The sequence below is a fragment of the Microtus oregoni genome, unplaced genomic scaffold (assembly GCF_018167655.1).
Source record: "Microtus oregoni isolate MIOR12 unplaced genomic scaffold, Mior012 000036F_ref0000092, whole genome shotgun sequence".
Lineage (NCBI taxonomy): Eukaryota > Metazoa > Chordata > Mammalia > Rodentia > Cricetidae > Microtus > Microtus oregoni.
In genome coordinates, this window is record NW_024543095.1 from 9167626 (window position 1) to 9192084 (window position 24459).

The 24459-nt window shown below is 43.7% G+C and overlaps 1 protein-coding gene across 2 annotated transcripts in view; it reads left to right on the forward strand.

Annotated features, from left to right (window-relative positions):
- The first annotated feature begins 14074 nt into the window (after positions 1–14074).
- Vit (vitrin) overlaps positions 14075–24459 on the forward strand; it is a 113703-nt gene continuing 103318 nt past the window's right edge. For both annotated transcript variants that reach the window (XM_041631168.1, XM_041631169.1), the window contains exon 1: positions 14075–14164. The gene's annotated coding sequence lies outside the window, so the exon portion shown is untranslated. The remainder of the gene's footprint in view (positions 14165–24459) is intronic.

Consider the following 24459-nt stretch of genomic DNA (forward strand, 5'->3'; position numbering starts at 1 on the left):
TCTCTTCCCTAATATTCCTGTCTGTTCTCTCAACTGCAGCTACAACAATTACTGTTGTCAGCCCCCACCCCACCCCCGAACTGATAAACCTGCCATGTCCAGCACGTGCCGATCCTGTTCAATGGGTTTGCTTTTTCAGATATTATTCTCTCATCTCCGGAAACTCTGTTGGTCCTGGTCTTTGAATTACAGTTTTCACATTGTCGTTATCTGTCTGCACGCTCTGTAGATGTTTTAGCATCTTTTAAAGTTCTCTTATGGTCCTTGTCTTCGAATTCCAAAATTGAGTTGTCACTCAGTCTGCCGCTCCCGGACATGCTGCCCCACTCTTATCTGTGAATGACATTTTCCTATGTCAATCATGTCTACATCTGTAAAAACTATGCAATGACATGGAAATACCACGGGTGACACACTGAAGAACTCTGGATTTCATTATTTTCTTCTGAGGGGTATTACATTTTACTCAAGCAAAAATCACGGATGGATCACCTATCTCTTGATGGCTTGATTAGGTTTTAACGGGGTCATCTGTGTAAGCCTGGTCATTAATCTTCTGGTGGTTTTCTTAATTTTTGGAACGTGGCCTTTGCTCCTAGGTCATTGGCCCCTCTGTGGGCTCAGTGGAGAAGCCGAGATGATTACAAATCTCATCTAAGTCGGCAGGACAGGAGCTGCAAGGTCCGAGTCCCCAGATACAACGTGTTCTGCTCAGCGTTATCATCCCTTCTCCTTATGTTCATTTCCCTCTCTGACTTCTCAACAACTCATCCCATGCCTTCACATTTAAACATCGGCCACAAGTCTGAAAGTTGTTTATAGATGGCCCAGCTCCCTGACTATGGGCTTCTTAACCTAGCATAGCTTTATATATGAGAATAAGTTCTATGTCATCACTGGAATTATTTCCTCAAACAGTCTTTGTTTGTGCTAAGGTACGTAGGAAACAATTTTCAGAAGCTGGATGCTACAGTGATTTTGACAGAGACTAGAATTTTGTAGTAGCCTAATGGCTCACAGCCGGGCAGAAATCATTTGGCAACAAGCAAGTTCCCGCTTGGTTAAGGCTCTGAAAACAAAGTTCCTTACAGAAACTCGTTATCTCTTCTCTGCCTGCGAGCCTTCACTCTCCACAGGTTTGCCCAAAGAAAGTGTTTGAGAGAGCCGAAGGTAGTCTCAGTTTTTGGCAGTTGTTCAAATGTGACCGCAGGGGGTGAGACCTCTAGGAAGTTCTAGAGAATAACAACATCCACAGGAAAGGCCAAGAAGGCTGACCAGACACCTCTGAAGCTGTGTGCTGCTAGGGAGACTGAAGTTGGGGCTCACGTCCTGCCTAGTCAGGTGCACTTTGTCATCATCTTAGCTGCTCCACAGAGCTCCCAGGTCAGGGTCAAAGGTCACATTCCCCCATGAGAGCAATGTTGAAATATGTAGTAATTTAGTCATCAGAACTCAAACTCTAAGATCTAACTAGCTACTTGAAGTAATTTCCCAGGAAACGGAAATGAGAGAAAGACACGTGCGGTGTCCCGCACCTATAACCTCAGCACTCAGGGGGCTGAGGTAGGAGTTGAGGGAAAACTAGACGACATGATAAGATCCTGAAACAAGTATGCAGTACAGTGGTGCACACCAGTAAACCCAGCACTCAGGAGGCTGAAGTAGGAGGATGATCACATATTTGAGGCCAAACGAGACTACATATAAGGCCTTATCTCAAAGTGGGTTGGGAATAGGCAGGGGAGAAAAAGAGGAAGAATACTTGGGTAGGTTTCGTGAAATTTCGCTAAATCCTGGGATTCGAGACTTCCCCTTTACTTAGACTTCTTCTTCTGTGCTTCCACGAATAGAAGATGGGATCTGACTGAATCTCACATATCCCATGAGCCTGTTGGGCAAAGCCATACACATTTACAATCCAGTCATCGACTCAGAGTTCCCAAAGGGCATTCCAGTACTACTGCTAGATGTTAAAGAGAGTCTGAACTATGAAGAAGAAGCAAGTTTTTTTTTTTTTTAATTTCTCAAATGACATTAAGCACAAACCACGCGACTAGCTTCACTGTCAGAATGAGCTAATGACACTGGTCAACTGGCCAAGCTCTGACTTCTTAAGGACAAACTCTGTTTTGGCACCTTAGGTTTCATATGCAGGGAAGTATTCCCTTGGCACCAGAACCTATTTGCTGTGCCTTGTTTCCAAGGATCACATGATCAGAATTCAGAGAGTTTGAGTGGAAGGAGCTTTGTCTGGTGAAATTCAAAAGAAATTTTTTTCCTTTACGCCAGTTATTTACTGGGATATTTGAGTTATTAAGATGAAAGTAAAATAGTGTAATCAATGAATTTTTGGCCAGTAAATTAAACAAGGCAATAAAATAGCTGTGCTTTTATGGTAGTTTGGTTTTATGTTTGTTGTTTTGTTTATCCTAGATAAGCTTGGTGTTTAGTAACCCATAAAGTACTTTTCACATAAGTACTGAGAAGAAGTTCTTCAAATTATTTATTATTTTGTAGGCTATCAGAAGTATCTAAAATATTAGACTTTGTCTATATCTGACCATCTATCTAACTTTGGGGGGATTAAAGAAAGGGCAATTTCTTTTTTCATTTAAAGAATTCTTTTTCATTTTACACACCAACCCCAGTTTCCCCTCCCTCCCTTTCTACTGTCTCCCGTACCTCCTGCCCACCCATCTACTCCTCAAAGGGGGTAAGGCCTCCCTTGGGGAGTCAACAAAGTCTGGCATACCAAGGTGAGGCAGGACCAAGCTCCTCCCCTAAATCAGGGCATCTATTTGATTTTTATTCCAAGCTCCATATGAGGCCTGAAATTAAATGGGGATAAAACTTAACTTTGGGATTTACGGAGTCCATGAAGACTCCATTATTACAGCAAGTGTCTTGTGCCCTAGCAGGAGTGTTCTTGGGTCTATTAGTCACAAAAGAGTGAGTAGGGAGAATAGAGAAGGACACGAAGAATGTTCTAGTCAGATAGGAAGATGCCGTGCCATCCGGAACAAGCAAGCAGAGCCAGCAGTCCCCCAACTCTGCCAGAGGCACAACAGGATGGCAGAAAGGCGTGGCAGGCCATATGAGAACCCAAGCACCGATAAACCTCATCCAGGAGATTGGATTCATGGAGAAGAACAAACTGGAAGGACAAGCCTGGAAACAAAGGCATAAATCAGAAATTTCCACACCTATCCAGATAAAAAATTTGTAGCAATGGAATATTTTTTAGCTATGGAAAGAAATAAAGGACTAGACCATGCTACAGTACAGATGAACCATAAGGACACCTTGCTAACCAAAAGAAGATGACCACAAAGGCCCTGTAGTGTCTGACTGCGTTGCTGTGAAACGCTAGAACTGACTAATTTATGGAGAAGAAGTTGATCGGGGATGGCTATGGGTTGGTAGTTATACAGAAGTGAAAGATGGATAAGGGAGGTTGGAACTCTTTCTGGAGGGAAGAAATGTTCTAGACCCAATTGTGGTGATAGATGTGCCGCTCCGTATCTGAGAACCTTTGAGTGAGCTGCATGCTGCAGAGGGATGGATTTAATGGTAGTAGCTCCATTTGAAAATGCCCCACTAGATGCATATGTCCCTGAGTTTGATCCCAAACCCACAACACCAATCCCTGCCTCCACCTACCAGGCATTTCTTTTAATAAAAAAATAGTGAAATGGAAGCAAGACAGGTCACAGTGCTCTGATCCTGTCCTGCTGATCTGTGCGGATGGAATCCAGAGATGGACACAGAATATTGGCTCTGAGGTGTCTGCAGAGTGTATCAGTAAGCTAAGGATGCTATAACAAAGACCATGGGCTGGGTGCTTAAGTAACAGAAATTTATCTTACGGCTCTGAAAGCAGGGGAAAAAACAAGGTCAAAGTGCCTACAGACTAGGTGAAAGGTCCTTTCTCTCTGTATTCACATATTGGAGAGAGGGAGAGAGAGAGAGAGGGAGAGGGAGAGGGAGGGAGGGAGGGAGAGAGAGAGAGAGAGAGAGAGAAGATTTACTATATGCAGACACTAATCCCGTGATGGGAACTCCTCCCCATCCCTTATAACTTCATCTAAACATAATTGCCTCCCAGGGGCTCATCTTCGAAAGCCATCACATGGGCCTTAGGGCTCCAATACATACATTTGAGGGTAGTCAAAACAAAAGCAAAAACATTCACTCCACAGGAGAATTACTGAGGTGATGATAAAAATAATTAAGGGAAATTATGACATGTTCAGAAACAAGACAGATCCTCCCTAATGGTCTAACTCCTGCCTTCTTCTTCCATCCTGTGTCCTTAAGCATGTTTATTTGAGGGAACAAGAAGGCTGGGGCAAGACACTCAGGGAATATTAAGGAACAGACTGAAGTATCTTTGAAGGTGAAAGACTGTCAGTAAGCAAACGCTGAACACATATTCTGAAACTCACTGAGTCCAGTGATGTCTTCGTCTGAATTTTGAGAAACCTCTTAAAGTTAAGCCTATGGAGAGAATGTGCTCCCAGTTCCTGGACTCCATGAGACTGGTATGGCATGGCGACAACACCCTCAGGCTGGACACTGACCCCTAACTTTGGGGTTTCCAGGAAGTGTGCATCCTCTTCCCTGCCTGCCCTGTGGCCATGAGCATTTTGATCTGCTCACGGTGCCCGCTTTCTTGTTCATCTACTAATGAAGTGGTTATAATCAGCTCTCATCATAATTAGGGTTCGTTTAGTTCAAGTGCTTTGTAATTAATCTCGTATGCTAACTCGTTTTTGAACACCAATACATCACAAAATATATGAAAGCAAAAAAGTTTTTCATGCCAACAAATTGACTGAAGCGTCTTTGGTTTACGAGCAGGGCGGAAGAGTGGATCAAGCTCCAAAAGAACTCTCATGGCTGAAAACTGGCTTTTAGGCTGACATTAATATTTGTACTTAGAGGTGCTGAAGAGATAGCTCAGTGGTTAGGAGCACTAGCGCCTGCAGAGGGCCTGGGTTCAATTCCCAACATCCACATGACGGCTCACAACTGACTGTAACTCCAGTTCCTGGAAAACTGACCTCCTCTTTTGACCTCCTTGGTACAAGAATGAATGGATATGCAGGTAAAACACTAACAAACACAAAACAAGATATTTTGCACTTGGAAAGTAGGAAAAAACAAGCCGACCCCAAATTGGACCTTCGCCCATGCTTCTCAGCTAGCAAAGTATCTTATCTCAATTAGCCTGTTGTTCTTAATGAGAGATCGGTGGGAAGGGGAAGGGACTGATGGCTCTCACCTGTAATCCCAGCATTCGGGAGGCTGAGGGAAGAACATTGTGGAGAATCTGAAACCAGCCTGAGCTATGTGGTGAGTTATAGGCTAGGCTACAGAGTGAAACCCTATCTCAAAACGTAAACAAGCAAAAAAAAAACATGAGGGGGTTAAGAAAGGAGGGAAGTTGGAAGGAGAGAAGGAGAGAGAGAGAGAACAATGTTTTATTTTTGTACCCGGTTAGCATGTCTTTACTCAAATGAGGATTTATGCAGCGAACTCAAACACTGCTCTGGATAACACCATTTATTAGCATCATTTAATCAAGAGAGACCTTGGGTGACATCTTTTTATTGTCCTTTATTTTATTGTTATCTGTCCTGGGACAGTGCCTGTGGCCTAGAGTGTCCTTGGCAGCTCAGGGAAAACTATAACTTTGTCTCCCTAGCTGTTGTCATTAGCATATCGCTTCGCGTTTTCTCATGTGTAATGTTGTTGGCACTTTGGGGCGTTGCTTGAGGATTAAATGAATTTATACAGGAAATGCGCCTCGTACGGCACCTGGCTTCCGAACGTAAATTGAAGCCACAATCCAGACTGCTGAGGTGAGAGGGAGGACAAGCCAAAGATGCTCCAAAGAGTTGCGGTTGCGCTGGGACTGTTGAAACTGGTGATTTTCACTCTGCAGCCTTATCAGTCATGACCAGGGCTATGGCACAGATCACAGCACCTTGGTGCAAGGCACCTAGGAGGATGGCGGTCGTCACCCCAAGGCAAGTGAGAGAAAATGCACCCTTGCCCTAACCTTAGGGTCTCCAGGGTCCCAGTTCTCTTGAGCCAGGAGACCTCCAGCCCAGGAACTCGACACATGTATGCTAGGGCTGTGATGGTTGGAATGTGTCCAGCGAAAACCACGTGTTGGAAGTTAAATCCCCAGTGAAACGGGGTTCAGGGGGGAAACGTTTGTGACGTGATTAGACCACAGGGGAGGCTGGAGGGGGTTCATGTCAACTGAGCAGGGCTTGAACATGCAACCTTAGTTACTCCAAAAGTGGAGGCAGGAGAATCTCTTGAACTTAGGAGTTTGATCAACACAAGTAAGGCCCTGTCTCAGTAAAAAAAAAAAAAAAAAAAAAAAAAAAAAAAATGAAATAAAATAAAAGACCACAGACTCGAGGCTGTCCATCTGGTCTCTTGCTTTCTCATACCCTCTCTCAGCCTGCTGCCTTACACTGTAGGAAGACAGCCCATGAGGACCCTGGTTAGTGGCCACCACCTTGCTCTTTCCTCCCTCCCCCAACCTCTGGACCTGTGAGAAATTCCTTTAGATTATGGATTATGCAGCCTGAGGTGTTCTGCCACAACACAAAGCAGTCAAAGGGTCAGAGATTAAAAACTGGCTTTGGCCTTTAGGGTTCGTGTTATTTTGTGGTTGGTGGTAGTGGTTGGAGGTGGTGGTTTTGGTGGTTGGTGGTGGTGGTCTCCATAATGCTTGCCTCCCAGTCACTTTGAGGGAAGATGCAGTAATTTCACCGTCTGCTGCAAGTACACATAGCCAGGGATACTAATCTTCACCTTCCGTGTATTGAAAGTTTTCCTTCAAAATATCAGTACCAGAGAGGCAGGCTAGAAATGGCATTTCAATATCATTTTAAATTTGTATTTCTTTAATGTTCTCATATGATTAAATGCTTTTTCTCCACATGTTTATTATCCACTTATTTTGTGCGTGTGTGCTTGTGTGCATGTGTGTGTGTGCATATTTGTTCACATCATGCACAATGTGAACACACACACACATACATACATTGGCCTCTTTTCTTCCTGGTAGTTCATTTGAGATTTTCTCATTGATTTTTAAGTATATATATTGTTAGTGTATTCATCTTTTCTTATAGTTATCGCAAGCATGTTCTCTAATTTGATCATCTGCCTATTGATTTCTCTATGGTGCATGTGCAGACTTCTTTTTCTTCCTGGAACACATTGCAGTTTCTAATGCTAATGTTGCTAAGCCTATTGCGCTTTTCTTTGTAGCCTCTTCTTGGCTTGTGTTGCAATTTCAGTCACGTCTCCTCTGGGGCTTTGCCCTCCAAACAGAAATCCTATTCATTGTACTCCGATGGGAATTCTGAGTCTCCACGGTGTCACTGAAATCCCCTGGCCACCTTCGCCCAGACACAGATGTCACCTATTGTACACTTCTTCCCAAAGGGTAGCCTTCTTTTATTCCTTTTTAACATTAACACTGAAACATTATAAGAAATATGTTGATGTGTGTGACTGGGCTGTGTGTAGGCTTCGTTGAATCCCTTCTATAGAGAGACCTGGGCCCTCTTTTGTGCCATTTAAAAAGCACTTGGAGGCCCTCATTTGTGCAAGTGACAGGGGATTTGTTTACCTCCAGGCACATTCACGCCCTCGCTCCCACCGGAATGCAACCCCCATTGCTTCTCACCCACGTAGACTTACAAGCCAAGAAAGTGGGTACCATTAGAAAAACCTTAGGACTTACCGTGAACTTCATCTCCACCATAGCAGGAAAAGATAGAACTTCTGGAACCTCTGATCGTCTCCAATAAAAAGGCACAGGAAATTGTAATTAGTAATAATCATTTGCACAGCCTTCCTGATGAATGGGGTCCTTTCTTAGCCAACTTTATCCCATCTGACACTCAAAAGGGCAAATTATTTTTTCCTTCTGTAAATAAAGAAGCTGAGTGTTCACGAGCCAAAAGTCATGAATACAGATCTCCTAAAACAAACTGAATGCTATTTCTTAGTTATTTTCTATTTCTCCTCCAATTTTCCATTCATGACATCATCTTTTTAATATATGTTTTCATATTGAAATAATTTCAGATTTATGTGGAAAAAAATCTTATAAACATAGTACAGAGAAATTTTTGCTATTTCTCTGGCTCCCTCAAATATCACCATGTCCTGTGGCTGCCACATTATCAAAATGGAAAGTTACCCTTGGTGCACTACCATCTCTAATCCATACACTTCATTCACATCTCACTGTTTTCTCGTTGCTGCTCTTCCTCATTTTTCTGCACTGGGGTTGAATTTAGCATTGTGTTGTGCTTAGAGGCCATAGTGCCTCAGTTGCTCTAATCAGTCCTAACCTTCCGTGACTTTGGTAGTTTCGAGAGGTATCCACCAAAACATCTGAACATTTTTCTGCTATTTACTCAGAATTGAAACCATTTATCAATTTGGGGCAAGATGTGACCAAGGGAATGCGGTGTTCTCTGTGCCTCGGTTAGGTATGTGCCGCCAAGTGCTCTAATTACTCAGACTGTTAAGTGTGATCACCCAGTTAGCAGGGTTCTTCCTGGCTTCTCTGCTACACAGGTCCTATTTTGACAGGGTCTCACTATGTATCCCTGGCTGTCCTCAAACTCACAGAAATCTGCCTGCCTCTGTTTCCCAAATATTAAAATTAAAGGTGTGCACAACCCTTTAAAGAGTAAATTAAAGCAGTCTCATTTTGTGTTGTAAAAGAGTGGTACTAAAATTGTCCACAGAATGATAGGACAGAGAGGACAGAAGTAAAGAGGCCTGAGAGTCTCAGAAGGCCAGAAAGGAAAGTAAAAATAAGATGTAAATTGGACCAAAAAAAAAATGACATCTACAGACACAAATGTAGAGGGAAACCCTTGCATTTCTGTGACATAATATGCAATTCCAAAACAATGGTGGGTAAGTGAGGAACATAAAAGTGTCATCAATCTAACAGAGGACAGAAAATGCAAATCAGCAAAGACAGAAAGTTAATGAAAGATACAAATAAGGTACATAAATAACCCCAACCATGGCAGTGATCACAATAAATATAAATGGATCAAATTTTTTTAAATGCAGAAACAACCTAGGAAAATTAAAAAATCTAACTGAATGCTGTTGATGAGATATATGATAAGCATAAGGACAAAGAAAGGTTAACAGTTGAATTACTGATCCCGATTCTTCCCTCCTCTCTCCAACATTCCTTCTCTCTTTTGTCAAAGTCTGTCCTCTCTCTCCCTCCTCCTCTACCAGTGCTGGACTAGAACTCAGAACCTAGAACAAACTAGTTAAATTTTCAAACACTGAGCTGCAGGTCCTAGCCTTTACCATTTCCTCTTCATGGGCAACTAGTACAAGGCCCTTGACTTTGTCCTCATGATGGAATTTTAGCTGAAAGAATGGGTCAGACCCATCAGACCCGTTCTAAGAACCCTAACCTTCTTCTTATTGCCCTCTTATAGCATTATCATCGCTATGAGAAGATCTTCTCTGGTATATGCTGTCCCCATAGCAGAAGGGGACACTATATAGCAGAGACTTTCCAGCTGGCCCAAGGCCTACAGAGAGAAACCACACCGCAGAGTAGAACACAGCCTACGTCAGCAGAGCTCCAGTTAACCACGCTCTGCGAACCCATCTTTTGTTTTTGATTTGACTGCTCACTGGGCATAACGGCGAGCCATAGGCCTATAATCTCCCGCTCCCCATTGTGAACCCTGGTTATGCACGAGGTGCTTTTGTGCTTGCAAGCCTGCCAGGTCAGCAGTGGCATGCATTGCTAGGATGCACAGGCAACTCTCCAATTCCTGTCGTCGGTCACTAACTAGGTCTTAGAACCTCTTTTATATGCCATGACAGTCACGGTGACTTATCTGGATTTATTTTTTTGTCTGTTTATCCTAGATTATTGTGAGTATTGTCCAGTATTTACAGTGGGTCCAACTCACTGACTTCTGGGCAGCATTTGAGAGTAGTAATCTTTTGACCTTCCTTTTATTTTATTTTATTTTTTTTTTTGCAGTTGGCTTTAATGACTTGAAGAAGAAGATGCATTCAAATGCCCAACCATCTCCTTTCCTTCACTGAATTTACCTTTTACTCACAATGAGTGGCTCGTGGTTAGTATGTAATTAATTTTTCCTTTGCCATGTTCTCACCCTCTTTCTTTTAGCTTTACATTGCTTGGCAAAATTCTCTGCCCATCTGTTCCCAAACCCGCAAGTTGCCCCGTTCTTCACTTGGCTCCTGTTCTTGGAAAGGTAAATTCTCATAATAACCTCTTTGCTTCTGACAACCGTGGAGATATAAATTTAACAAAGGCTAATTGGGCTGGTGGATTTTCCACTTTCCTCGATGCCGCAAAGGTGTGTGCTGGGCGCTGCTCAGCAGCCTCTGGGACACGGAACTAGCATCCGATTCCAGTAGTGAGTTCCAGCTGCACAGGGAGAGCATCAGAGCTGTTACAGAAGAGTTCAAGGCAAATTGTATTTCTATGAAAAATTGATGTAGCATCAAACACGATAAAACCCGAGATATTTCAGTGGGTTTGTTTTATGAAGGCATTGCTTTGTAAAACTCCTGTGTTTTTTACCTGCACACATATCAGGAGTGTCGGAAAAGGCTGCCTCATTACATAGACTCTTAACTGCCAGCCTGCGTTTTTCAAAGTCGCATAAAAGAACGGCTGTGCAGTGTGAAGATCGCCTCATATGCTATGGAGCAAAAACAGGGGGAAATGAGACAGTATTTTCAAGAACCATCAAGCTCACTGCTTATGACAATAATAAAAAGTTTCAACAGGGAACAGTCTAAGGAGAGATTGGAGTTTTTGTGCTGGGTACAAGATAAGTCTAGGACACCAAGCTTTAGCGTGTGTCAAGAGATTTGCGAAAGAGCATGTGCTTTCAAGCAACCAGGGGTGACTGACAAGCAGCACTTTCCTTGAGGAAACCGTACAGCCTAGTTTTACTCTCTGCCCCCTTTCTATCCATCCAGAAGAACCTGCTGTAGCCCAGGCTGGCCTTGAACTCACTACATAGCTGAGATGTCCTTGAGTTTCTGGTCCTCCTACCTCCTCCCCCCATGCTGATGCTGGTGCTACAGACCTGCTCCACCACAGCCAGTTCAGGCAGTGCTGAGCATGGACCCTGGGGCTTAACGCACACTAGACAGGCGCTCTACCAACTGAACTACACCCCCCCTCCAACCCCACAATTTTGTCCTCAATTATATATTTTACCCTATGCCAAGCAAGGAGCAACCTCAAGGCTCTTCACTAGGAACCTGTGATACTGTGGCTCTGAAAACTAAGTGAGGATTTCCTCACAGTCTCCGAGTTAGCCGACTTAGTTGTAGGCATTGCTGCTGTTGCAGATGTCCAGGAATGGGGAGTGGACTCCGTTCCCAGCACTGCTGGCTTACACGAGGCTCTAGATTTTTCTTGGATGCTATTTATTCCACGGATCACTCTAAGTCACCATTTCTTTTTCCAATCATGCATTTAGCTCCTGGTTGCTGTGTGCCTAGGATGCACTGGATTCAAGAGCCAAGAATGCGTCTGTAGATAAAACAGATAAAGCCTCTTTCATTCCGGGTCGATAGTTATCCTATATTCATCACAAACAAAACCAAGTGGAAATATGATTGAAGTCGATAAATACTGTAAGAGAAAAATAAATCAGAGGAGAGGAAATGGAAATGTTCAGAGTGGGTGGGGCGGCACTTTAAACAGGACAGCTAGGACTGGCCTCACTCAGCCGATATTTGCACAAGCCAGGAAGAAAATGAACGTGAGAGCCACAAGAAGTCCCGCAGGGGAGACTGTGAGGGCGGAGGAGCAAGGCGAGCTCTAGGCCTTGTCTTGCGGTGTTCGTCTCTCACCCTGTGCATCTCGCGCTTGCTTCCTGAGCTCTCCATGAGTTCCTGAGAGCACCGCACCATGCACCAGAGTGCATGGTGGGCAGTAGGGTGCATGTATTCAACCGCGTGCTTTTGGATTTCTGTCCAGAGTAGCCACCTTGACCTGCCATCAGCAGTACGACAAGGCCACAACATGTCTGCCATGAAGGCTAGATTCCTATTTTTTTTTGGTCAATATTATTAAAATCAAATAACGTTTCATTACTCTTTAAAGGAATTACTCCCTTTTGCTATTTTTAATTCAGTAAAGCTATATTACATAAATTTTGCTATTACAAAATTTTTGTCATTTTCGGTCACAATTTGGTAACACCATTCACATCCGGAACACTGGGTAACCATCACTTCTATTTCTTAAAATTCTCTCAATCCACACATAATGGTTTTTCAATTTCCTTTATCTCTGAGAAGCTCTCCGCATATTTTCTCACACATTTAGGTTTTACTTGTCCTTTATTCACCATAAGGATTTAAATTTAAAAGTAGTGAAAAGGGCACTTGTAAGCATGAAAACAGTCTCATTGACTGAGAGGAAGGAAGCCTTAAATAATAAATACGAGATCTTGTTCCAGTACGTGAATGACCTTGGGGAAACTGCTCACACTTTCTCAGGCTGAGGTCCCGTATCTGTAAACTCAAGCTGACATTACTGGCCCTTAAAGTCTCCTAAATATCGAGAACATGATACATGCTATATACGTCTTTACACTTCTGAGTACCAAGGAACGTGTTACGTGCAAACGATAAGCACCACTCCCAGGGAACAGTGCCAGAGAATCTGCACTCCAGCTTTTTATTAGCTCCATTCAGTTATGCTTCAGATGCAGCCACCCCATCAGGAGCAGCAGGACCGCCCACCTTCCGAGGGGAAGCATCACCTGCTATCCTGCTGCCATCAGCATTTGTTGAGAGAAGAAACAAGATTAAAAAATAATTTCAGGGCACAAATGGGAAGGAAAAAAGGAAGTCTAGTTGGCATGACAGCTGGAGTCGTGAGAAGAGAGTGCCTCCACCCAGTGCCGGCAGATGAGGACAGGGGCATGCCAGGAATGGGAGGAAGTCCACTTCTCCAGCTGCGCGAGTGCATCCTCCCCAGCAGGAGGAGGAATGGTTCTTTGCTGCCCTCTGCCCAGCTGGAGAAAAGGCTGTCACACCACACTGCTAGACAGTGCAGCCTTGGACACTGCCGGGTGGCTCTTACTTTATTTTTTGGTTGGATTATTTTTTTAATATGCTTATGTATGTTTTGGCTCCAAATCCCTTTAGCTCAGTTGATGTCACTAATGTCCAAGTAACTAAAATGGGCAGTTTCCCTCAATGATATGAGATATTCAAGAGACCGATCCAAGAAGAGGGTTTTGGTCTTTTTTCGGGGGGGTCGGTGGTGGTTTTTGTTTTGGTTTGGTTTTATGTTCTGTGAAACATGAGTCGGGGTTCCCGCTATTATTATCCTGTGTCCTGTCACCAGCAGCCTACACTGCAATTATTTCACGGAGCTCGCCCTAAGCAGCAAGGATGGAAACAAAGCGAAGCAAGCAGTAGCTTCCACAGCAAGGAAAAATGTGTGTTCTCTATGAAAAAGGGAGAGGCCAGTGGAATAAGCTTGGCGGTGGTTGCAGTTTTCTGTTTTCAAACAACTCAATTCAGCTACATTCATTAGTGCTGAGAGAGAGAGAGAGAGAGAGAGAGAGAGAGAGAGAGAGAGGAGAAAAAAACAACTGCTCCACTTGAATAGTTTTAAAAACATATATTTTAAAAAGAAATAAAAATTCCTATCTAACTCCTCCACTTCTGCGTCTCCGAATATCTAATTGTAGAATTCGCTTACTGGAAGTGTGCTTTGGGTAAGAAAAGACTATTTAGAAATCCTTCGCTCAAAACAGCAAGTGGGAGTGGAAATTTGAAAGAGGACCGCCTAATTCAGCACTAAGCCCAGTATGAGAGGCGTGTGTGTGTGTGTGTGTGTGTGTGTGTGTGTGACAAAATGTGCCTCCCAAAGGGCTGAGAAGAGGTAGATGGGAATGTTTGCTTTGCTCGTCTAAGAAGAGAAAGGTTCCTGGACCTCCTCTTGCTTCTTCTTTAGAATAATTTGGATGGGATTTGTGATGCAGAAAATCTTAAAGAAAAAAGAATAACCCTTCTTTGTGGTGGAAAGCTTAGGGGAAAAAAGTCACTGCTTTCTTCAAACAAGGTATGTCTGGTGAGGGCTAAAGGTGTACATGTACATATGGCTGCTTTCCATTCGTTGTTATAAAAACGTTACAAAGTACTTTTCATTGATAAACAAGCATAAATGCCGAAACCAGCCGGTAAATTTCAATTTAAAGAGGATTGTAATAGAAGTAGCTGCTAGTTAGCTGTAATCACCATATTGTGCGTGTTATAAATAAACAATGCTAAGGTATTAATGTTAGAACAAGGTTTTTGCTGTGTCACTAAAGCAACTTAATTATGATTAAAGTAAGTTAAAAATGTGATATTTGTGTGGAAACTTTAAGTGACCTTACTTCTTTCTCGCCTTCTTTAAAACTCAGCTTGTTTCCCATAAGGAACCTAGTAACCCTAGAGCAGCTTCTTAAAGTCTGAAAAGCCGTGTGAGGAGTGGGCACAGGGCTGTGAAGAGAGAGCCGACTCTCCATTGAGGCAGGTCTCCCGGAATGTGGCCAGATGAGCCATCTCTGACTGTTTACAATAGCAGGGTTGGCTTAGGCTGAATGCTTCTCTTATTGATAAGCCTGAGAAGGGGTTGGCATTGTTAGCCTTGCATTGTTCTGCTTTGCCTAAGAAGAAAGGATGTGCAATCTCTTTTAAGTACGATTGTGTGGAACCAGTACAGACATGAAATAAACGCCCAAAGCGCAGGTTAAACAGGGGATCTGACTGAACAATTAGACAGGAACCTTTGCTCCAAGCAAGCCCCAAAGCAAGGGTGGAACTCGAGATTTTTCTTGGGGTTTATTATAAAAACAAAACCAGGCATTCTTGGCCACGGTGGTTGTTTAGGGGAAAAAAAAATGTGTTTCTGCTAAATTTACACATTACGTTGTGTTTCAATAAATTTGGACGTTTTGGTGGTAAAGTTATGAGGTTGTTTTTCCCTGGTCCCTTGAAGGATGGAATGCCCTGAAGCAAAGAAGGATCAAACACTGTTTGTTTGGGTTGTTTTTTTCTTTGCTGAATGTGTGTGTGTGTGTGTGTGTGCCCACTAGTAAAAAGTTGTGAGGGTTCTTCTTTTACTTATTAAATTAAAATATCTTCTTTTATCAAAAACAAGCATTAGACTAGGACTTTTTAAGATTACAAGGAATGTGTTTCTATTGCAATATGCTAACTTACCAAGGCTCAACTTCATTTAAATATACCTGCTACCTCCCTTGCGACAGGAAAGGCTGAAAAGGAAATACCTCAGGAACGCTGAGAACTCCCGCTCTGCATCTCTGCTGAAATTGCGTCTGTGGCTGTCCTTCAGCAGATCTAATTATCTTCCCAGCAAGTTACCAATCGCAGAGAGAATAGGTTCTTTCAGGGAAACTACAGCGGATGGTTTGAATAGTGCCACAAGAAACAGTAAGGCTTGTGCTGTTCTCCACTGTAGTTCCTGTAAGACACGTGGAACACAGGAAAGCTGTGTGGTCTGACCCACTGTGCCAAGCCAGGAGTCTTGAATAACCCGAGCAGCCCTGCCTGAGCACTGTGCTCCCTTGAGAAAGACGTGGTACACTGCTTGACTTTTGTTCCCCTTTTGAAAAATAGAAAGGGCAGTGCAAGCATCTCCTCCTTCCCAGGGCCAGCATGAGGCTTAGTATTGTTGATTGGCAGCTACAACAGGGGTTTGAAGATGAGTGTTTTCTATAGGATGATATTTTTTTATACAGTCAGAGAAAAATTCTAGATATCCTCCAGGAACGTACTCTTGGTGTGTACCCACAAAGCATCTCCTCCCCAAACCATCCCCCAAAGTGAGCCAGGTGTTAGAGCAGTGAGTGCTGGGCAGAACACTCTGTTCTATTCTGTTGATAGGGGTTTCTGTCCCACCAGGTCCTGCAGTCCTTCAATCCCAAAGAAACACACAGAGGTCTACATTAATTATGAACTGTTGGCCTATTCACTCAGGCTTTTTATTAACTCTTATAACTTACATTAACCCATAATTCTTGTCTGTCTTAGCCATGTAGCTTGGTACCTTTTATCAGAAAGGCATTCTCATCTTGTTTCCTTTGCATCTGGGTGACGACTGCAGACTGAACCTTTCCTCTTCCCACAATTCTCCTGTTCTGGTCACCCCACCTATACTTCCTGCCTGGCTACTGGCCAATCAGCATTTTATTAAACCAATACAAGTGACAAATCTTTACAGGGTACAAGACCCACAGCAGGGGTCTGCTAGTAGAAGGTCATCTAATGACCCTGGAGACCTAACAAATAGACACCTCATTTCCTCATATGAACTATAACACAGAAAAGGGAGATGAGATGGTCTGTTTCGTTGTGCAGACTCCATATACATTAAAATAAGAAGTGTTAAAACAGACTTACAGAAACTGTATTTGAAATATTTGTATTTAAATGACTAAGTAAAAATTGTGTGTGTGCTCTATCAACTTGACCCAAACTAGAGTTAATTGGGAGGAAGAAACTTCAGTTGGGAAAATGCCCCCCACCAGATTAGTTTATGAGCAAACCTGTGGGGTATTTTCTTGGTTGACGATTGAAGTGGGAGGACCAAGCCCACTGTGGTGGGGCCACTCCAGGCACTTGGTGCTGGATGGTGTGAGGGAGCAGGCTGCTCAAACTATGAGGAGCAAGGCAGTAAGAGGCATTCCTTCATGGCCTTTGCTTCAGCTCCTGCCTGACCTCCTTAAGTGATGGAGTGTGACTTGAATTATCTGCTTTCTCCACACTTTGTTTTTGGTCATGGTGTTTTATCTTAGCAATAGGAACCTTACTAAGACAATAACATATGAAAATGAAATTCAACTGTTCTTCACAAGATAATTAAAGGAAGTGTGTGTGTTTGTGTGTGTGTGTCTGTGTGTGTGTGTGTCTGTGTTTATCCACAGTATACTTAGGACAGGACGGTCCAAGTCGTAAACTTGTGAGTCCAATTTTTTTCCCATTCGTTGGCATATATGCGTAACTATTTGCATGTCTTCGTGTAAAGATAATGTTAGATGTCAGAGTTTAAAGACGCCATGAGAGACCAAGGCTGAGGCCAAATGACCTTGCAATGCTAGAGGGCGCTATGGAGACTGTTCAGTCAACAGGCTCTGACCCTTCGAACTTTGATAAGCCGTGGGTCCCAGTGTTCTCATCCGTGAATTAATCTGTACCTCATACAACTGTGGCAAGGAGCCCTCAATCAGAGCCTAAAGCACCCAATGTCACCCTGTCAGCACCCAAATGTTAGCAAGTATTTTCACTGAAGTGATGACTTAAGCAAGAAACCAGAGCTTCAATGGAGCCAGGCATTTGTGATTGTCTTCAAACTCTTAAACATTAACTCTTTGGGCAGGATTAGCAAATGACTTGAGGGTTTCTGTGCGGTTCTTGTAGGTCTTAGAAGTCAGTTGCCACTCAGAGGGTCTGAACTTGTCCCTCGCTCAGCTAAGGATAAGCCAAAGAGGCAATTTTGGTGACTGAGAAAGCTCTCTGTCTCTGCTTCAAGATGTGTTTGTGTGTGTGTGTGTGTGTGTGTGTGTGTGTGTGTGTGGTGGCCTGAAGACAGGGAAATTCTTGCTCCTCCAAACACCAGGAAGACAGGAGAGGGAGAAGCTACACAAGGAAAATGCTGCTTGGTAGAGGTATAGGAAGTACTTGGCAATAGCACACTAGACAATAGACACCAGAAATCACTTTTTGTTTGTACTCGTTGTTAGACAGTAAAATCTTAATTAAACACCACACACACACACACACACACACACACACACACGCACACACACACACACACACACACACGCACACACACACACATCAGCCTGAAATCACCCAGGTGAGCTCCTATTTTGCAGACCACAAGTAGAAAAGCTGAAGGAAAGAAAATCTCCCATGGCAGCATGTTCATGGTCACATGTCCACCACGGAGCAAGGGCTATTTCTGTTTTGTTTATTGTGTTTTCCATGGTTACCTCATCCATAACACAAACAGTTGTGGATACCGGCCGTAGAATTTGTTATTAATCAGCGAGGAGCTTTTTCGTAAGTCTTCCCGAGGTCCTTGGGGATGAGTAGAAACGTTTGGGCTTCCTGGAATGTATCCAAAACAGGCACCATACGATGCTTGATGGAACCATCCATAAAAGTTACGTCACATGGCAACCTGGAAATGGCAAGGTTCCACACAGAGCAGATGTGACGAGGTCAAAATCCACAGCTAAGCGTCAGGGGACAAAGGGGAACTGAATCGAGGGATGTCCAAACCCTGTCCTGAGTCAAGCCTGCAGCGGGAAACGAGCAACAAAGAGATGCTGATGTGCTTTGGACTCCCCTTGAGGAAGTTTTTATACTCATATTTTGTTCTGGTCTTAGAATTTATATAAAATGAAAATTAGCGCCATTTCTAGTTTATATTTTTTTTCATTGAGGTTTTTTCCAATTCTTCTTGAGGATTGTCAGGAGTTGTTTCTTGGTCATTTGACTCGTCAGGTAACACAACCTTCTGGAAAACTTTTAAGAGAATCGGTGGAGGAGTTTTACAAACCCCAACAGAAGATAAAGGAGGAAAAATACGGAATTGCTTCCTTTCTAGGCATTCCAGTCAATTGGCAATATTATAACGAAACACTGTAGACTGATAGCAAACATCAATTTCCCACAGTTCTGGAGAATAAAAAGCCATGATCAAAGTGCTCAAAGGCTGGAGTATGATACAGACATGACTTTGGGGTTATAAGCAGCCATCTTTTCATTGAGTCACCCAATGACAGAGAGTGGAATTTTCTCTTGAGTCTGATGCCATTCATGATGGCTCCCTTTCATGATTTACTTCCTATCACACTGAGTGCTGGTATTTCCAACTGTGAGTTTTGGAAGACACGTATATCCAGAACCTCCTACTGGGACCCTCCAAGTACTTAGTCAAATGGCAGCCATGAGTCCTTCTTCTCCATCTTAGTCCATTGTGGCTGCTGTAAGAAATGCCACAGACGGAGTGGCCTATAAAGAGAACATTTTTATTTTGAGTTCTGGAGGTTGAAATGTCCAAGATTGAGGCACCTATGGAGTCCATGTCTGGTGAGAGCCAACTTTCTGCTTCGTACACGGCATGCTTTCACCATGTGGGCACACAGAGGAGGGCAAAGGAAGAGTTGGGTGTCGTGTTCAGTCATTCACCACTTCATTCTCTTGAGACAGGGTCTCTTGCTGACTCTGGAGCGAGGCTAGCAGGCAGCAAGCCCCAGGGACATTCTTGTCCCACCTCCCAGAGCACTGAAGTAATAGACATGTGTGGACCACACCCAATATTTTCCATAGGTGTTAGGGATTTGAACTTGTGTCCTCATGCTTACCCGGCTATATGCTTGCCGCCAGTGTCATCATCCCAGCCCCCGGTGCCTCTTCTGATGACGGTTTTCCTCCTATTCATAAGGTCTCTAGTCATCCTCAAAGGCCCCAACTCCCAAAACTACTGCCTTTGGGGCTGGGATTGTATGTGAGCTTTGAGAGATGCTAACATTCAGACCACACCAGTTTCCTTCACCAAAAACACACAAGAATCAAGTCATAACTAGCTCCAGGAAGCATCCTATTGGGAGATTCAACTGTTTGCTCTGTTGGGTTCTAAACTAATATCTAAGTGGCCATATTTTGTAGACGTGGTAATAGTGACAACGGCAGTGTGGACAGAACAACCACTCATCACCCAGTGAGAACACTCAGGAGGCAGAGGCAGCCTGATCTATGAGTCTGAGGCCAGCCTGGTCTACAAAGGGAGTTGCAGGGCAGCCAGAACTGTTGCACAGAAAAACCCTGTCTGGAAAAGCAAAAACCATAGAAACAAACAAGTAAAAAACAACGACAGCAAAAACCCAATGGTATTAACACCCTTTCATCCATTAACTCATGTAACCCTTACAATAAGCAAACAAGGGTTGATGCCATCTCCTTACACAGATAAATAAATGAAGACTGAGAAGTTTTTAAAGTTTGAAGTCCTAGATAATGAGATCTCCGGCTCAAATCCAGAACGCCTACTGCCAGGCTCGCATTCTCAACACACAGGGTCTGGTGTGTTGTGGTTACTGTTTAAATGACTTTCAGAACAGTCTGCTATCTCAAACACCTAAATTTCAAGCCACACTTAGAGAACGGCTGTCCCTGTTGCAGTTGAGTCCTCTCCATAATAATAAAGAAAGGGGAAAGAGAATCACAGGAAGAGATTGGTGTGTTGGGTTGTGAGTGTTCTTGAACAATCTCCTGATTTAAGAATCACTTTCCAGGTCCCGGGGTGGAGACATGGAAGCCTTCTGCATAGCCTGTGTCTCCAAAAGATTTCCTTTATCTTCACTGTGGTGAAGTTAGCAGTTTGTTATAGAAAGAAGAAATCACTGCTCCTTAGAGCACAGACTAAAAAAACCTACTCTTTACATTGGCAAAACTTCAGGAATGATAGCTCAGATTCTTTCTGTTGGTTGGAAGAAAGCTAAAGTTTCATGTAGCTATGCTACAGAACTTGGTGGGAAATCACCATTCAGGCTGTCACAAGAAGAAACCCTGGTTCCTCCTCCTCCTTCTTCTCAGTTTTTGAAAGGGTGGGTTCTATTCCTTGAGGAAGTATGTACAACTTCCAGGGGATCAGGGTTCTTTGTGTCCCAGATAGAGAAAACATGCTTAAGACATAAAGGTGCAAGGTTGTTCCAGACAGAGAAAACACGCTTAAGACATAAAGGTGCAAGTTGACTTGCCCAGACCAGCCCTGCTTGTGTAATACTCCAAGGAAATGTGTATTCAAACAAGAACGAGCCACTCAGGAAGGCCGAGATAACAATGTTTGACAACAGCAATCACTATTATTTACTGGGCCGCCTCCAGTGTGTACCCCCAGTTCTCAGAACTGGGGAAGAAGAGTGAACAAAGGAGCTTCCATTTTTTAGGAACTGCCAATGTTGGGGCATGAACTAGAAAGTGTGTGTGTGTGTGTGTGTGTGTCGCATAAAACACAAGCAAGGAGGTTGGGGGATGTATGAGCAGTGAAATGGGAAATGATTTTCATTGCATGCCTATTCATGAGAATAATGGGAAGTGCCATAAAATCTCTGGGGAGAGCATTTCAAACTGCCAGATGGGTATAAGAGTCATGGCAGCATGACTGAGTGGGTCTTGGGTGGGTCCTGAGTGGGTCCGGAGTGGGATCAAGTTTGGTAGGCCTGGGTGGTATTTGGAGCTGAGTGAGGACAGGAGAAATCGCGGATACATTGTAAATAAGCAGAGAGAAGGTTTCCTCCTAGTACCTTCAACATTCCATGGATATCCACACTGTGAACTCATGCTTAGAATAGCTCTTGCCTCTGCTCTGAATAAAATCTGATTGGGTCCTTAATATTTCAAGCTGTGCCCCATTGGTTATCAATCACCTTGGTCAAGTTTTAACTTAATCATGTGGGGTGCATCAGCATGTTTACAGTACTCGGCAGCACTGAAAAATAGCATTGCAAGTGTATACGCTACACCCCACTTCCATGTGGGCACTAACCAAATTCTCACTTTCGCTGTGTTATGCTTACTCTTTTCCCATTGGCCACTAACAGCCATTTACAGTTGCTAGGCTGGTATTGTTACAGGCTGTTGTCCAGATTCCCCAAGCTATGAAGGATTTAACAACTATTTTAGGTCCCAAAAGACAGCTATGGGTTTTTTAAAGATGCCCTCATTTTACTGGGGATCTCTTACCTACAGTCAGATGGTGGTAGGTGCTCTGGCTTGGGGTTTGCAGTTTCCCCTCAGTCCCTGAAAGGCTGGCGTTTTGTGTGCGGTTTCTTCTGCCTTCCATGTTCCTGGTTCCATAGCATCCAGTGACCCGCCCACCCCAAGAAGACTGTCTCACAGAGGGAGTCTGTTTGCTTGACTTTAATTTTGTTTTTGTTTGTTTGTCGGCTTGGTGGGCTGGTTTTTGACACAGTGTCTTACTATGTCGTTTTCACTGGCCTGGAACTTGCTGTGTAGACCAAGCTGGCCAAAGACTGGCGATGGTCCTTCTGCTTCTGCCTCCTGAATGCTGAGATTGTGGGCATGTGCCAGGTGCCATGATGTCCAGCTCTACAGGAAGTCTTGGTGGTTGCGCATTCTTCCGTGTTGATAGACAAGTCGATCATAAGTCAAAATCAAGTCCGTTGTGTTTCGAGTCTGAAGGACAACTACTTCCCAGTGATGTCTCTGGGAGACTAAGCTGGGTTTCCAAAGAGGTGCAGAAACTGGAACCCAAGCTTGTTCCCTCCTCCACTGTACCCACAGTCTGGGCCATGCCAAAGGACAGGGGAGCCAAGAGAAGCACTTAGAGACTGGAAGCAAGAATTTCTGTAGGAAACTGTTTTGGCATTTTGCTCCCCTCCAGCCCCTTCCAGACACATGAAGGGAGCATTCAGTTCCTCCCTCCCACCCCACTTTAGGCAACAGTATGAGGAGACCACCTTGGGACACGAGAAGAGTCTGATGCTGTCACGGAATCCTGAGTCCGAGAGTTTCTCATTTTGACATCCCATCATAGTCAACTATGATATACTCAAGTATCTTTTTATGTGGGGGTAACAAGTCTTTTGAATTTAACATTTAAAATGCCTGTGTGTCATTTTAGCCCTTGTGAGGAAGAGAACATGAGTTCAGACCCCAGTATAATTCTTTCTAATTATGACAAGTTTTATTGTTCAGCGCGTATGCTTTGCAGCCTGAAATTTCACTATTGTCAAGCAAGTATTTTAAATGTGTCCGACACATGAGTCGTGTGAAAGGGAAGTGGGGATCTTGTCGTGAGTCATGGGACATGAGCCTCTGAAGGCCTGCAGGGTTTGGGCTCTGACATTCAAGTTCTGGGATAGTCTCACAATCCTCAATAACCTTGAACAATTTAATCACATTCTCTACATTTCAATTATCTGAAAAGCAAACGAGTATTTTCTTTAGAATATTGCCATGAGAAGTAAGTCCCAGTGAGTGTGGCGTATAGCACCGGGTGAGCTCTGGAAGGACAGTTGTTACTGGGTATTCCTTAAACTTCTAGAACTCTCTGTGAAAAACCAGCCCCAGTGTCACAGGCCTATAGTTCTAGACAGTCAAGGAGGCTGATGCAGGAGGAACAGTTCAGCCCAGAGCTTGAGGCTGTCCTGGGCAACATAGTAAGACATTATCAATCTGTGGGTCACAGTCCCTTCGGGAGTCGAATGATGCTTTTACAGGGTTTGCATATCAGATATCCTGCATATCAGGTATTTACATTATTATTCACAACAATAGCAAAATTCCAGTTATGAAGTAGCAACAAAAGTAATTTTACGGTTGGGGATCAGCACAACACGAGAAACCGTATTAAAGGTCACAGCATTAGGAAGAGTGAGAGCTACTCCCCCATCTCAATAAAAAAAATAATAATAAAAATAAACAAATGAATAGATAAATCATTCCGTGAAGAGGAATAAAAAGACAAAACTCGTGTGACATAACAAAAATTATAAGGAGAGGCACGTGGGTGAGGATAAGAGCTCTCTAAGGGCTAAGAACAGTCTGGTAAGAGGCTGGGTGGGTTCCCTTAGAGAATTTAGTATCTTGCTTCTCAACGAGCTCTTTCTGTTTGTCCCTGGCAATTTCCAGAGTTTAATCCTCCACAGCCCTTAATTCTTCAGCCACAGTCACCCCTCCACACCCTCCAGTTTCCACAAGCCTCTCCTCAACGGGATTCAAGAATGTGCCTCGACTCTGCTCTGGGAGAGCCGAAGCCCTGTCATCTGAGATGAACCCATTCTTTACACAGAGGCAGTCGGGAAAGCATGGGTCACAAAAACACACCCTCCTATTCCCACCTCAGCTGGAAGGCCGACTCAGAACTGGACATGTGTTTTCTGCGCCTCAGAACTAGGGCCACATGAGAAAGCACAAAGTGTTCACGCCAGTGAAGGCTCTGGGGAATCCCGGTTGAATCGAAACAGACACTCAGCGCTCAATTCACAGTAGATAGCCCTTGGCAGTCACTAACCGCAATAGTCCAAGAGAGAATTCACAAATAGCAGGCAGCGCTAATGTGGTGTCAAACGCATTAGGTAAAGCCATCTCTGATGGGAGAAGTTCATGTTTAAGAGCTGCATGTGATTCTTTCTAAGCCTTTCTTGGTTTCCGGGGTAACCACGACGTACCCTCTTGGCCCACCTCATTTTAGAGGGTCTTGTTTCCTTCCCCAGATTTTGAATGGCTCTTGGGAGGAGTTCTGTAGAGCTCATTGGTGCGTGCCTGCACACCAGCGTATCTTCCCCCCACCGGCAATGTGAGACCTCAACTACCACT